The sequence below is a fragment of the Astyanax mexicanus genome, chromosome 19 (assembly GCF_023375975.1).
Source record: "Astyanax mexicanus isolate ESR-SI-001 chromosome 19, AstMex3_surface, whole genome shotgun sequence".
Lineage (NCBI taxonomy): Eukaryota > Metazoa > Chordata > Actinopteri > Characiformes > Acestrorhamphidae > Astyanax > Astyanax mexicanus.
In genome coordinates, this window is record NC_064426.1 from 39,198,191 (window position 1) to 39,214,471 (window position 16,281).

A 16,281-nucleotide genomic window follows, 5' to 3' on the forward strand; every position below is an offset into this window, starting at 1 on the left:
CTCTCCACAGCTCTCCACAGTTTTTTATACCACCCCTGTGTCCTCTTCTCTTTTCTGATTGGCTGAAGACGTGCGCTGGCCTGGTCACGGCCTGGGCAGAGTGTTGAGTGTCACTTTCTCAGCACACAGAACAGCACGGTCCATTCTTCTAGCCTATCACCCAACACTGCCTCCCTCCCTCCCTCCATCCCTCCCTCCATCCGCTCGCTGTTCCAGCAGCAGGTGCCGTCCCCACGCCGGCTTATCTCCTCCAGGTCTCGGCACAAGGCTGCTCATTCAGGCTGGTGTAGCTTGGGGGGGCGGGGGGAGGGGGGGCAGCAGGTGGAGGAGGGGGGGCTCCTGTTACATCATCACTCAATGGAAGAAATGATCCCACTCAGGTCAGTGGGACGGTGTGTGTGTGGGAGGAGTTTCAGCAGCGTACAGATAAATTCAGCCAATGTATTTGAGTACATTAAACTTTACTTATTGGACTATTTATCAGACTATAAAGCACTGTCAGGACAGGATTAGTTTCTCAGGGGGTCCTGGGGAAATTTTCTCTTTTATTTGGGAGTCCTCTGTCCAGAACGACCATGTACATGTTTTTCTCAGACGTCCTCTGAGATAAAAATTACAGGCTGAATTATCTATATCTATGTATCTGTTTTTTTCTGAACTCCCTGGTCCTCCAGTAATTTTATTCCCGTCCGGATCCTCCACTCTGAGTTTGTCTCCTCACGTTTAATAAAATAGCTATTTGTCCACTGCTGCACACCGTAATTATACTTTGGGCGTGCATTCCCACGGAGATCCACGTAAACATCAACAACAGTGAGTGGAAATGGAGGAGCTACTGAACGCGATGTCATGTGACCGAGAAAAAAGCCTAAAAAACACTGAACAGTGCAGGTCCAGTGTAATTGGTAGGTTTTGAGAGGCGTGTGAACAGTGCAGGTCCAGTGTAATTGGTAGATTTTGAGAGGCGTGTGAACAGTGCAGGTCCAGTGTAATTGGTAGATTTTGAGAGGCGTGTGAACAGTGCAGGTCCAGTGTAATTGGTAGGTTTTGAGAGGCGTGTGAACAGTGCAGGTCCAGTGTAATTGGTAGGTTTTGAGAGGTGTGTGAACAGTGCAGGTCCAGTGTAATTGGTAGATTTTGAGAGGTGTGTGAACATTGCAGGTCCAGTGTGATTGGTAGGTTTTGAGAGGCGTGTGAACAGTGCAGGTCCAGTGTAATTGGTAGATTTTGAGAGGCGTGTGAACAGTGCAGGTCCAGTGTAATTGGTAGGTTTTGAGAGAAGGGTGAACAGTGCAGGTCCAGTGTAATTGGTAGATTTTGAGAGGCATGTGAACAGTGCAGGTCCAGTGTAATTGGTAGATTTTGAGAGGCATGTGAACAGTGCAGGTCCAGTGTAATTGGTAGATTTTGAGAGGCATGTGAACAGTGCAGGTCCAGTGTAATTGGTAGGTTTTGAGAGGCGTGTGAACAGTGCAGGTCCAGTGTAATTGGTAGGTTTTGAGAGGCGTGTGAACAGTGCAGGTCCAGTGTAATTGGTAGGTTTTGAGAGGTGTGTGAACAGTGCAGGTCCAGTGTAATTGGTAGGTTTTGAGAGGCGTGTGAACAGTGCAGGTCCAGTGTAATTGGTAGATTTTGAGAGGCGTGTGAACAGTGCAGGTCCAGTGTAATTGGTAGGTTTTGAGAGAAGGGTGAACAGTGCAGGTCCAGTGTAATTGGTAGATTTTGAGAGGCATGTGAACAGTGCAGGTCCAGTGTAATTGGTAGATTTTGAGAGGCATGTGAACAGTGCAGGTCCAGTGTAATTGGTAGATTTTGAGAGGCATGTGAACAGTGCAGGTCCAGTGTAATTGGTAGATTTTGAGAGGCATGTGAACAGTGCAGGTCCAGTGTAATTGGTAGATTTTGAGAGACGTGAGAACAGTGCAGGTCCAGTGTAATTGGTAGGTTTTGAGAGGCGTGTGAACAGTGCAGGTCCAGTGTAATTGGTAGATTTTGAGAGGCGTGTGAACAGTGCAGGTCCAGTGTAATTGGTAGATTTTGAGAGGCATGTGAACAGTGCAGGTTCAGTGTAATTGGTAGATTTTGAGAGGCTTGTGAACAGTGCAGGTTCAGTGTAATTGGTAGATTTTGAGAGGCGTGTGAACAGTGCAGGTCCAGTGTAATTGGTAGGTTTTGAGAGGTGTGTGAACAGTGCAGGTCCAGTGTAATTGGTAGGTTTTGAGAGGCGTGTGAACAGTGCAGGTCCAGTGTAATTGGTAGATTTTGAGAGGCGTGTGAATGGAGAACTGGAGAAGCGAGAGAACAGACGGCCAGATGTAGAGAGGAGACAGACGGAGGAAGAGAGAGACAGGAACTGGCTGTGCCTGACGACTGTCCTGCAGCTGTTGATGTGCCATGTGGATTTGCTGAGGATGCTGGGATTGTTGTGGTGGTCTCACTCTCCCCACCAGTTTCTCTTTTTTCTTTCTGTTTTGAAGCTTCTTTCTGTTTTTCTTCTGGGTCGACTGTTATTCTGCACCGGCTTGTCCTTATTTACCCTGGTGATTTCTGATCTCTCTCTCTCTCTCTCTCTCTCTCTCTCTCTTCCTGACTCTCTGTTTCTCTTTCTGTGATTCTCTATTACTATCTGTCTCTCTCCCCCTTTCATTCTTTCTGTCTGTCTATCGCTCTCTTACTATCGGTCTCTCTCTCTTACTCTCCCTCTGTCTGTATTTCTCTCTCTTACTCTCTTTCTTTCTTTCTTTCTTTCTTTCTTTCTCTCTCTCTCTCTCATCTCTCTTACTTTCTGCCTCTCTGCCTCTCTCACTATCTGTCTTCCTCTTTCTCTCTTTCTCTCTCTCTTTCTTTTTCTTACTATCTGTCTCTCTCTCCCTCTGTCTCTCTTTTACTATCTCTCTCTCTGTCTCTCTGTCTCTTTTACTTTCTGTGTCTTCCATTCTCTCAATGTCTCTCTCTCTGTCCTCTTTTACCTGCTAACTTGTAAATTACATTACCACTTTAAAAATAAGAATGATCTTTATACAGGGTTTATAAATGGCCTATAAATGAGTTGTAATATTATTAATGATTCCTTATTTGGTCATACATACTTTAAAAACCTTAATACCCTGTTAAAAGAAAAAAATGAATTCCTTTATAAACATTATACTCATATGTGCACTCATATGTGCAGAAATAGCCACACCCAGAGTAGAAGTGTCAGATCTTGATAAAAGTTAATTATTATCATAGACTGATATGGGAATTCTGTGTGTAACTCGTGTAATGTTTATCAACCTCCCAGACGTCTCAGTGTGTAGAGAGTTGTAGAGGTTCTTAATGGAATGCACAGTTCCTGCTCATTTCATTGTATAGGTCAGCTTGGGAGTGTTGATAGTGCGTCCAGTAATAGCGCCCCACACTTTCAATCAGGGAAAGGCCTGGCGATGATGCAGCTGAACATGGCGTAGTAACTTCTAGTGCAGGGGTATTTAATTAGAATTCAGTATGGTCCAGTTGGAGAAAATTTCGTCAGTTCAAGGTCCGGACTGTCGCCAGTGTCTTTATTTTCCGCCCGTTCTCGTTTTTACACCAGTTCTCGGGCTCTTTATAAAAGCGGATTTTCCCGGCCGCGTCCCAATTCACTAGCTGGGGCAGCTTTCTGCACAGATCTGATTGGCAGAGGGGAGCACTGGGTGTTTTAGCAGGGTTCACCGGGCGATAAAAATAGAACAGAGTCTCGTTCATACACAGCACTGAACTACAACTCTACACATTCTTGCTGGAGGCAGGTAAACTGCTTGCTCTTTCAGGCGACTCGTCCCAAAGCGGCGAGAGAAAGGCGGAGGAAGCGATTTGGAGCGATGTCACGTCGCTGCAGTGTGAACAAGAAAAGTTACACCGCTTTAAATGAACGCGGTCAAAATTAAATCCTTCTCAGTAGTTCATCGGTCCGGATTGGACAACGTCTGGGTCCGGACCCGGACCGCGGTCCGCCTTTTAGTGACCCCTGCTCTAGTGTCTTTAAGGAAAGCTCTTAAGATGGCAACATCACTAAAGATCATGTAGCATCGCACAAAAGACCTTCTGGTTGTGAGAATTGTGTTAATTTATTGGGATTTGTCAGTGAAGATGACCTGCTGTCATTTTGAATCACTCTATGACAGTCTGGCACGACTGCCCACCAAGTTTCATTGCTGTCGGTTGATGAGTGTACTCTTGACCCCAGCTGGTGCACAAAAAACATTTTCTGTTAGATAGATGACTCTGAGTTCTGAGACTGAAGTGCCCACTGAGCTGTGATGCACTGCAGGGCATTAGCCAGCACCATGTCATCAGATTCACTCCACAGGTCTGGGTAATTGGGCTAATTAGCACTATAGACGGCACAGCGTGCAGAAACAACACAGTGCATCGGCAGCCGGCTAAACAATAGAGCCGATTGTTGACTGATCAGCTGTGATGGAGCAACAGTGGAGGCTGAGAGCTGCTTCAGATTCTTGTGGGTTAAACTGTTTGACAGACTGTCATTCTGAGAGAAATAACATAACTGTGTCATCACTTCCTCAGGGGAGGGTAAAGTGGGAGGGGGGTTGGGGTAACTGAGAGTATTTGACACTTGTGACCTTTGAACTTGTTCATGTTCTCACGAGGAACACTACACGACTAGCACGACTTTACACAAGGCAAAAGCTCACAGCAGGTTTGTGATAAAGCATGAATGGGCAACTGCACTTGCGCAGATCTCCACGTTTCTCCACACAGCAATCCAATTTGTTCTATTTGTTATGGACGGGACTTTTTAAGCATTAGTAGATTAGTAGATAGTATTCTATCTATTCTAAACATTTTAGCAATATTTAATTTAGTGGCTGATCTTGTAGAATCTCTGCTTATCAAATTAGAAGCCATCTTTCTCTAACAATCTAACCATATATCAGTGATGACGCCACAGAAACCAGTTTCTCAGAATTTTACTGATCAGGCGTGTAAAGCTTTCCAGTGACACTGTGCCCCTTGCTATGTTCACAATGTTCAAGATTTTCCTCCAGTGAAAATGATTAAAGAAAATATTAAAATATTAGGATTAAGTAACAAACAATATTTCAATGATGACGCCACAGAAACCAGTTTCAAAGAATTCAACTGATCAGGCAGTTAGCATTCTCCTCCAAGCGTGTAAAGCTGTCCAGTGACACTGTGCCCCTTGTTATGTTTGCACATGCAAAGATTTTCTCAAGTTTAGTGAAATTTTTTAAAGAAAATATATTGAATATTGAAATATTAAAAAATATAGATTTCTGTTGTTTGTAATCGAGTAGCACATACACTATAACTATTTAGAATAATTGCTACATTAGTCATTACTAATACTTAGATACTATGTACTGTTTTTTGTCTCATTATAAAACTGTAAAACTGTTTTTGTGATTCTGAATGTAAAACATGGTGGTGGTAGAGGGATGGTCTGGGGATGTGAAAGACTCAGTGGTAGTTATCGGTAAAGCTTGATTGCAGTTGTTGCTGTCAAGAGTGGAACAACCAAGTCATTAAGTTTAGGGGCAAATTATTTTTCACACAGGGCTGGATAGGTTTGGATATATAGAATATATATATTGATTTTTTAATAAAAAAAAATTTTTTACAAAAAAAAAAAATATGTATGGCAAAAAAGCAAAAACTAAAGAAATCTGTATGGGGACAAGTGTTTTTTTACAGCATTGCATATGGTTGTCTTGACTTGTCTTGTCTTGTCTTGTCTTGTCTTGTCTTGGTTACTTTTGGCGACCAAGCTGAGTGTGAACCGGAGGAGTGAGCAGTCTTTACTGTTTCCCCACTGTGTTCTGTCTTCATAACTGTGTGTAATCCACTAAAATTAGGAATCAACACATTTTTATAATAGACATTATTAAATTTGTTAATTATGTTGAATAATCATTACTAGTCTAGATGGAAACAGGGGTCCACGAGCACATAGTGGATTTTTTTTCGCCACCTGTTTTTTCTTAATCTTTGAAGTGTCTATTTTAAGATTCTGACAGGTAACAGGATGAAATAATGTCCCATGACATTTATTTTTAACCCTTTAATGCATCTATGCTAATTCTGAACGGGAAAAAAAATATGAAGAAAATGGCATAGCTCCTTGAGTTAACAACCTATACAGACAAATGAGCACACTTTTCCATACAATTCTGGGCCAAGGAATTTAACCGAATGGTTATTTTTAAGTTTTTTACACATTTTGACTTGATTTTGGGACAAAAATATAAAAAAAATGCAAAAAAATGTAAATTTGCCTGTATGTTTTCACATTACACTAAAATCATGTGCATTAAATATAAACATCTTGGGGTTTTTCTTAAACTTTGAAGTGTCTACTTTAAGATTATGACAAGTAACAGGACAAAAAATGTCCTGTGGGGCTTATTTTTAACCCTTTACTACACCTGTCCCAATTTCGAACCTGAAAAAAATATTAATTAATTGGCATAGCTCCTTAAGTTAACAACCTATACAGACAAATGAGCACACTTTTCCACACAATTCTGGGCCAAGGAATTTAATGGAATGGTTATTTTTAAGTTTTTTACACATTTTGACTTAATTCTAGGACAAAAATATCAAAAATTAGCAGAAAATGTTAATTTGCCTGTATGTTTTCACATTACACTAAAATCATGCGCATTAAATAAAAACATCCTGATATTTTTCTTAATCATTAAAGTGTCTTCTTTAAGATTCTGACAGGTAACAGGACAAAAAATGTCCTGTGGGGCTTATTTTTAACTTTTTACTACATCTATCCCAATGCCGAACCTGAAAAATAATCAAGAAATTGGCATAGCTCCTTGAGTTTACAACCTATACAGACAAATGAGCACACTTTTCCATACAATTCTGGGCCAAGGAATTCAATAAAATGGTTATTTTTAAGATTTTGACACATTTTGACTTAATTCTGGGACAAAGAGATAAAAAAAATAGCAGAAAATGTTAAGGTCGCATGTAGGTTTTTACATTATACTAAAATCCTGTGCACTGGATAAAAACATTCTGAGATTTTTCTTAATCCTTGAAGTGTCTACTTTAAGATTCTGACAGGTAACAGGACAAAAAATGTCCCGTGGGGCTTATTTTTAACCCTTTACTACACCTATACCAAATCCGAACCTAAAAAAATATGTAGAAATTGGCATAGCTCCTTCAGCTAAAGCCCTATACAGTCAAATGAGCACACTTTTCCATACAATTATGGGCCAATGAATTCCATAGAATGGTTATTTTGAAGTTTTTGACACACTTTGATTCAATTCTGGGACAAAAAGATAAAAAAAAAATAGCAGAAAATGTTATGGTCGCCTGTATGTTTTTTTACATTATACATTATATTTACATTAAGAAAAGTCTACTTTTAGATCCTGACAGGTACTAGGATGAAAAATGTAATAAGCTGCAGAACTAATTGATGATAAAATCCAACAATGTACTAAAAATAAAGTATTAGTATAGTGTGGTACTAATAATTTTAATCCTCATTATCACCATTGAAGAGATCATAAAATCTCTGTCCCTCTGTCCCTTCCTCCTGAACATCTGTCCCCTCTACAATCAATCCTGTCTCTTCTGCTCTTGCAAAAATGTCAAGAGAAGGAGGGAAGATGGGGCAAACTGACCAGACCGGCTCCAACACCCCCTCTTCCATTGTCTTCTCCCAACCCGTGCCCTGATCGTAAGGGTTTGGCCTTTCAGATTTTGGCTGATCTGTCCTTTTTTAGCTGGAAACCCTGTAGTTTACTCTGTCTACTTTAAAACCTGCATCCAGGGCTCTGTTAACACCCACCATCTTTTGCAGCATCTTGGTTCTCACGGCATTAATGGAGGTCAGTTGGCTAATAGACATACATAACATTATCTCCTGCTGGAGCTCATTGCTGTCCTGCCACAATGTACCAAGCTGCAGCTTCTTCAAGGGAGCTACTTCGACTTTGCTCTTAAAAGAACACTGGTGCAGCATAGTGTCCCAGAAGAGTGCTCCAGTATTTAGATCCCAGAGCTCCAGCTAGCTCAGAGACATTCACTAGCTCACTATGCAAGCCAGTTCTGTGGTCAAGAAACATGGTAAGGTTGACACTGCTGACATGGTAAAGGAGGTTCAGTAATGTGTTGGTGTTCAGGGTCCTCATCACACTAGACTTGTACCCCCACTTTACAGCTTGGTGGAGGTACAGGACAACATGGGTCTCCTGGTTTGACTGCAGGGCGTGGATCTCTGAACCCTGAACCCTTAACAAAATGTAAAAAAAATTACACATACCTGTATATTGAAGACTCCATTCAAATGTTTTTATAGCATTTGGATATGTGATGACTAATGTTAAGCACCGATAACTATAGTCAACTTACTTGGACATTTGTTAAAGTTAGGCAATTGGATCTCATATACCCATACCACTGCCCTCACTTCTCTAGCCCAGATGCTGCCTCATTGCTCCCCCAGACCTTGAGAAGCAGATCACATAGCTGCTTCTTATTTACCTTATTACTAAGAAAGCATTTAAAGTCACAAGATTTGTGGGTGTATGGGCCACCAATTATGACTTTCTCAGTGGAGAATCATCTGACCCTCTCCTGGGCTTTAACAGAGTCTGTCTGGTAGCAATCTGTGGAGATTAAGTCCTGCTTGAGAATCAAATGGTTTAAGAGCTGCATACAAATCTCTCCACATGTTGGCTGAAGGTTAGTCATCATATGGAAAAGAGCATTGACATCTAGTATGAAGAGTGCATCCTTAGGGTAGGTGACCTCCTCATCTCTATCTTGAAGGAGACGGTGGCCTTGATTGCTTTGTGTGCACACATTAGTGCCAGAAGACTTCAGAAAACTTCATGAAAGTTTTCTCCATGATCTTGTCCAGTACTGAGAGAGCCCCTGGGATTAGAGATAGCTCCTAGCTTGATGTAGGTGGGAGAGGTCAATGTTGGCAAGAAATGCCTCAAACCATGTTAGGTATCTGTATGGATATGGCTTTAAGCCAGCTTTACATAGTGGCAGGTCAACAATGAGCTCCAACAGGAGATAATGTTATGTATGTCCATGGTCAACTGACCTCCATTGATGCTGGAAACTTTCATGAAGTTTGTGAAGTCTTCTAGCACTAATGTGTGCACACAAAGCAATCAAGGCCACCACTGAGGCAGCATCTGGGCTAGAGAAGTGAGGGCAGTGGTATGGGTATATGAGATCCTATTGCCTAACTTTAACAAATGTAAGTAAGTTGAAAAAGGCTCAGACCTTAGTTATCGGTGCTTAACATTAGCTGTCATCACATATCCAAATGCTATAAAAACATTTGAATGGAACGCTAGAATTGTAGAGTCTTCAATATACAGGTATGTGTAAAAAAAAATACATTTTGTTAAGGGTTCAGGGTTCAGAGATCCACACCCTGCAGTCAAACCAGGAGGAGACAGACACCCGTGTTGTCCTGTACCTCCACCAAGCTGTAAAGTGGGGGTACAAGTACAGTGTGATGAGGACCCTGAACACCGACACATTACTGAACCTCCTTTACCATGTCAGCAGTGTCAACCTTACCATGATTCTTGACCACGGAACTGGCTTGCATAGTGAGCTAGTGAATGTCTCTGATCTCAATACAGTTTTACATTGTACTCAGATTTGATTAAAAAAAACAGTAATAGTTTACTAAATACAGAAAAGCTTAAAGCTCACCTTCCGCGAAAATCCGATTTTTCTTGTTTTTTGTGGAATACAGTAGGTCTCTCCGAGTTGAATGTGTACACCTGCACATTAAACTGTTTTGCAGCCCCCATTGTCTGCAGGAGCTAAGCAAAGAAATCCCCCCTCCCCCCCTCCGAAAAACGGGTGAATTTTGAATTATCTTTCTGCCTACGTAGGCAGAAACTCACAGACCAGCCCACCTTGGCTCGAGAAACTCCCAGAGGCGGAGCTGAAGCGACGCAACATCACCGCTCATCAGTTAGGAGGTGGGAGGCAGTGAGCGGCAGAGCGGTGGAGGGGCGTCGCAGTGCTCCTAGCCAATCAGAGGAGAGATATTTGCATGCTGTTTGCATGTATGAATATTCATGAGCAAAGCTGGAATCCGGTCATTTTGGACACACGCCTAAAACAGTCCATTAAAAAAGAGCTATACAGAGACACCTGAGCACTTTTTTTTTTACAAAAACGGCTCACATGTCATTCATTCATACTAGAGACCACAACTAGACATTTTAAAATGAAAGAAAAAACGACATTGTGGCAGGACAGCAATGAGCTCCAGCAGGAGATAATGTTATGTATGTCTATTAGCCAACTGACCTCCATTGATGCTGTGAGAACCAAGATGCTGCAAAAGATGGTGGGTGTTAACAGAGCCCTGGATGCACGTTTTAAAGTAGACAGAGTAAACTACAGGGTTTCCAGCTAAAAAAGGACAGATCAGCCAAAATCTGAAAGGCCAAACCCTTACGATCAGGGCACGGGTTGGGAGAAGACAATGGAAGAGGGGGTGTTGGAGCCGGTCTGGTCAGTTTGCCCCATCTTCCCTCCTTCTCTTGACATTTTTGCAAGAGCAGAAGAGACAGGATTGATTGTAGAGGGGACAGATGTTCAGGAGGAAGGGACAGAGGGACAGAGATTTTATGATCTCTTCAATGGTGATAATGAGGATTAAAATTATTAGTACCACACTATACTAATACTTTATTTTTAGTACATTGTTGGATTTTATCATCAATTAGTTCTGCAGCTTATTACATTTTTCATCCTAGTACCTGTCAGGATCTAAAAGTAGACTTTTCTTAATGTAAATATAATGTATAATGTAAAAAAACATACAGGCGACCATAACATTTTCTGCTATTTTTTTTTATCTTTTTGTCCCAGAATTGAATCAAAGTGTGTCAAAAACTTCAAAATAACCATTCTATGGAATTCACTGGCCCATAATTGTATGGAAAAGTGTGCTCATTTGACTGTATAGGGCTTTAGCTGAAGGAGCTATGCCAATTTCTACATATTTTTTTAGGTTCGGATTTGGTATAGGTGTAGTAAAGGGTTAAAAATAAGCCCCACGGGACATTTTTTGTCCTGTTACCTGTCAGAATCTTAAAGTAGACACTTCAAGGATTAAGAAAAATCTCAGAATGTTTTTATCCAGTGCACAGGATTTTAGTATAATGTAAAAACCTACATGCGACCTTAACATTTTCTGCTATTTTTTTTTATCTCTTTGTCCCAGAATTAAGTCAAAATGTGTCAAAATCTTAAAAATAACCATTTTATTGAATTCCTTGGCCCAGAATTGTATGGAAAAGTGTGCTCATTTGTCTGTATAGGTTGTAAACTCAAGGAGCTATGCCAATTTCTTGATTATTTTTCAGGTTCGGCATTGGGATAGATGTAGTAAAAAGTTAAAAATAAGCCCCACAGGACATTTTTTGTCCTGTTACCTGTCAGAATCTTAAAGAAGACACTTTAATGATTAAGAAAAATATCAGGATGTTTTTATTTAATGCGCATGATTTTAGTGTAATGTGAAAACATACAGGCAAATTAACATTTTCTGCTAATTTTTGATATTTTTGTCCTAGAATTAAGTCAAAATGTGTAAAAAACTTAAAAATAACCATTCCATTAAATTCCTTGGCCCAGAATTGTGTGGAAAAGTGTGCTCATTTGTCTGTATAGGTTGTTAACTTAAGGAGCTATGCCAATTAATTAATATTTTTTTCAGGTTCGAAATTGGGACAGGTGTAGTAAAGGGTTAAAAATAAGCCCCACAGGACATTTTTTGTCCTGTTACTTGTCATAATCTTAAAGTAGACACTTCAAAGTTTAAGAAAAACCCCAAGATGTTTATATTTAATGCACATGATTTTAGTGTAATGTGAAAACATACAGGCAAATTTACATTTTTTTGCATTTTTTTTATATTTTTGTCCCAAAATCAAGTCAAAATGTGTAAAAAACTTAAAAATAACCATTCGGTTAAATTCCTTGGCCCAGAATTGTATGGAAAAGTGTGCTCATTTGTCTGTATAGGTTGTTAACTCAAGGAGCTATGCCATTTTCTTCATATTTTTTTTCCCGTTCAGAATTAGCATAGATGCATTAAAGGGTTAAAAATAAATGTCATGGGACATTATTTCATCCTGTTACCTGTCAGAATCTTAAAATAGACACTTCAAAGATTAAGAAAAAACAGGTGGCGAAAAAAAATCCACTATGTGCTCGTGGACCCCTGTTTCCATCTAGACTATACAGCCTTGATAGCAACCTTATGGTAAGCAATCACATAGCAACCACTTAGCAACCAACAGTTTCTTTTAAGAAATGCATCTTTCTACAGTAGTTATTATTATTATTATTATTATTATTATTATTATAAACCTAATGGAGCAGATGCAGTGCTGAACATCGTGTTCGCTCCTCTCTCAGTATCGGCTCTGCAGGCGTGTGTTCTGTATGGAGTTTGAATAATTGGCTTTTTTCACGCTCCCTCACACCCACACTTGACCTCACTCGCTCTGAATCGCACACATCTGGTCCGAGCTGAGAGACGGAGGAGGTGCTGAGAGAGAGAGAGAGAGAGATCCTGAGTGTGAGAACTGACAGCCGGCCGGGACCAGAGCACCCGGATTATTCTGAAAGGTTCTCAGAACCTCAGATGGACCTGTGTGGTTCTGTGGAGTCGAGCTCGTTTCACGTGGGCTTTCTGTTCTGTGTTCTGCTGGAGTGTGAGATTAGAACTCAGTTCCTCACTCGCCTCCACACATCTGTTTAAATAAAGATGCATCTGTGTGTGTGTGTGTGTGTGTGTGTGTGTGTGTGAATTTGAACATGTTTCAGTGAACCTGAGGTCATTGATTCTGATTTGCGTCTCCAGTGCTGCAGAAGGTCCAGAAGCCGCAGCAGTGCTGTGAGTGGGCTGATGGTAAATGGAATTCTTATAGCTGGGTGTGGAATGGTGTATATCATCGCTGTCCAATGAAAACCATGTATCTCCAACAGCAGCTTGGAAAAACATCAAAATGTTCAATGAAAATCAGTGTAAAACGAGTTTTTAATTCATTTTTTAAATTTATTTATTCATTTTTGAGAGTTTCTATTGGTCCACCGGGGAAATGTTGACGACTATTTGAGATGTGACAGTGATTACCTACAGGGGTTGGACAATGAAACTGAAACACCTGGTTTTAGAGCACAATAATTGATTGTGGTGACGGACAGTTCTGGTGGAAACAGGAGAGTTGAGGTGCACATTGAATTCTGCCGTGATTTGATCAGCCGTGGTTTTATGTTTTTTGGATACAATCCGGGTTAGCACCCGAACATCCCTTTCAGACAGCTTCCTCTTACAGCGTCCACAGTTAATCCTGTTGGATGTGGTTGGTCCTTCTTGGTGGTATGCTGACATTAACCTGGATACCGTGGCTCTTGATGCATCACAAAGACTTGCTGTCTTGGTCACAGATGCTCCAGCAAGACGTGCACCAACAATTTGTCCTCTTTTGAACTCTGGTATGTCACCCATACTGTAATATTTAGAGCAGAACTGTGCTCTTACCCTGCTATTTGAACCTTCACACTCTGCTCTTACTGGTGCAATGTGCAATTAATGAAGATTTATATTTATTAATTTAGCCATGAAACCTCCCACACTAAAATGACAGGTTATTCAGTTTCATTTGCAACACCATATCAACTTCATAGCAACTGCCTGAGATACCATAGCAACCACTTGTAAACAGTTGCACACATTTAGCAGCAACATACCAACCAACAAACTAGCAACATACCTGAAAAAACTTTCCCAGTTTTCTTATTTAATGAAAAGTCATTTATGCTGATTAATGGCTGTTGAAAATTAAAAGTTATTAATAATGTATAACATACTCATATGGAGTGTATATCATATAATTAATGGAACCATGAATTCTGCTTTTTACTAGAAAATCCTGAAGGAGAATATCTGGCCATCAGTTCATGGCTTTAAGCTCAAGTCTACTTGGGTTCTGCAGCAGGACAATGATCCGAAGCATAGCAGCAGGTCCACCATGAAACGGCTCAAAAAACAAAATAAAGCATATAGAGTTATTAAATATAGCTAGAATATAAACAGTGAAAGCAGTGAAACGTCCTCAGCAGCAGTTTAAACTCGTTCTCTGGTATTAAGTGGAGGAGAGTTTGATAAATATTGAAACCTGATGGTGCCCTCCGGAGCTGTGAGCAGGCTGGCACCGCGCTGTAACTCGATCTGCTCGGGAGAATCGGCCTCAGGAGGAAACGTTTCTGAACTCAGGGGTCCTGCATCAAGGTCAGGGGTCACATTCTTATAAACAGACTGCTCATTCAGAGGAGACGCTGCTGGAGCTCCAGGAGCCAGATATCAATCTTCATCTTCTAGCATTCTCAGGTCATAAATGTTGTCCTAAACCAGAAAAAAATAGAGTAACAAATCGGTTAGACTTATACAGCTCTGGAAAAAATTAAGAGACCATTGAACATTGTTGTTTTATTCTATAAACTACAGACAACATTTCAGACAACAAATTCCGAATAAAAATATTGTTATTTAGAGCATTTATTTGCAGAAAGTGAGAAATGGCTGAAATTACAAAAAAGATGCAGAGCTTTCAGACCTCAAATAATGCAAAGAAAACAAAAAGTTCATATTCATAAAGAGTTTTAAGAGTTCAGAAATCAATATTTGGTGGAATAACCCTGGTTGGTTTTTAATCACAGTTTGTTTTATGCATCTTGGCATCATGTTCTCCTCCACCAGTCTTACACACTGCTTTTGGATACCTTTATTCTGCTTTACTCCTCGTGCAAAGATTTAAGCAGTTCAGTTTGGTGGTTTGATGGTTTGTGATCATCCATCTTCCTCTATATTTCAATTTGGTAAAATCAAAGACAATCATAATTATTAAGTGCTCTCTTTATTTTTTAGAGCTGTATTTAAGCTTATATAGAAACTATGGACAAAATATCAGCCTTTACCTCCATCTTTTAGAAAATGACAATGAAACAATATTTGTGTACCACTTTAAAATAAGAAACCCATTTAAAAGGGATATTCAATGAATTAGAATGAAATATATTATTGGTTAAATATTAATTATAAATGTTTAAAAAATCATTAATAACCACTTAAACCACAAAGTTCAGATCTTTCTAGAATAAAGTCAGCTTTAAATTTGTAAATAAGTTTTTTTTAAAACTGCTCAGATAAATGCTTTAACCAGTAATGCTAATGTGGCACACCTTCACATAGTAAATGACTAAATTAACATTCAATATTAATTCAATTTAATTGTTGTAAAACGTATTGGTATATAACAGTATAGCAGTAATGCTTTAATTTTTTATTATTGATTTTTAAAGCATGTATAACCCAATTTAAAACTCTTGAATTTATATACTCTTTATAAAGGTAGTCGTATTTTAATGTGGGAACTTGGGAATGCCCACATCTGTATAAGTCCTTTGGAGTTATCTTGTGAGTGAGGCCGAGCACTCAATATGCTCATGGCAAGGCGACTTATTTATTAATTATAGATTAAATATTGAAAATGGAGCGAGGCCTGACAGTGGGTGCCAGTTGGATTAGACATTCCCCAGTCCATGGTGCATTGTGCACACACACACACACACACACACATTTTGCACAGACCATTGTGGTGTTCTTTAGCTTTCCATGGGCATGGCAAAAATAATGGGACATAATAATAATTTGTGTCCCATGACTTTTGGCTTTTGGAGATTGCTATACACTTTAATGAGCTTTATCACAGTAACAGACAAGTTGACTGCCATGTCCTTACATTGTTCAAATACTAGCATGTGAGTGTGTGTGAGTGTGTGTGTGTGTGTCCTGGCCTGCTTCTTATCACGCTTGTAAAAATGCCAGGAATAGTGAATAAACAAACAGCCTCTCAGCAGTGTGTTAAACACCTGCAGACCATTTGTAGAGCGTTCATATTTACTAGGACAATGTTAACAGTGTTTGATGATAGCCATATATGAAACTCTATATATATTATATAGATGTATTACACACAGAGTGATTTTGATTTTTAAGCGTTTATTACTTTAATTATTGGTGATTATGACTTACAGCCAATGAAAACCCAAAAATCAGTGTCTCAGAAAATTTGAATATTATATAAGATCAATTGGTACTTTTGGCAGTGTGGGCAGTGTGCCAAGTCCTGCTGGAAAATGAAATCTTCATCTTTCATAAAGGCTGTCAGTAGCAGAGGGAAGCATGAA

General features: G+C 39.9%; 2 protein-coding genes and 1 long non-coding RNA gene across 4 annotated transcripts in view; 2 read left to right on the forward strand and 1 right to left on the reverse strand.

Annotated features, from left to right (window-relative positions):
• The window catches only part of elof1 (elongation factor 1), a 515,825-nt gene that overhangs the window by 184,496 nt on the left and 315,048 nt on the right, over window positions 1-16,281 (reverse strand). The gene's annotated exons all lie outside the window — the stretch shown is intronic.
• Window positions 1-16,281, forward strand: part of LOC111191035 (Na(+)/H(+) exchange regulatory cofactor NHE-RF2) — a 95,052-nt gene that overhangs the window by 16,826 nt on the left and 61,945 nt on the right. The gene's annotated exons all lie outside the window — the stretch shown is intronic.
• On the forward strand, window positions 385-2,876 carry LOC125784345 (uncharacterized). Of its 2 annotated transcripts, XR_007427130.1 has the most exons (4): window positions 385-1,089; window positions 1,180-1,881; window positions 2,017-2,061; window positions 2,107-2,876. It is a non-coding gene; the product is annotated as an uncharacterized LOC125784345 (long non-coding RNA). The 2 variants fall into 2 exon arrangements; XR_007427129.1 differs by having other exon boundaries at window positions 1,180-2,061.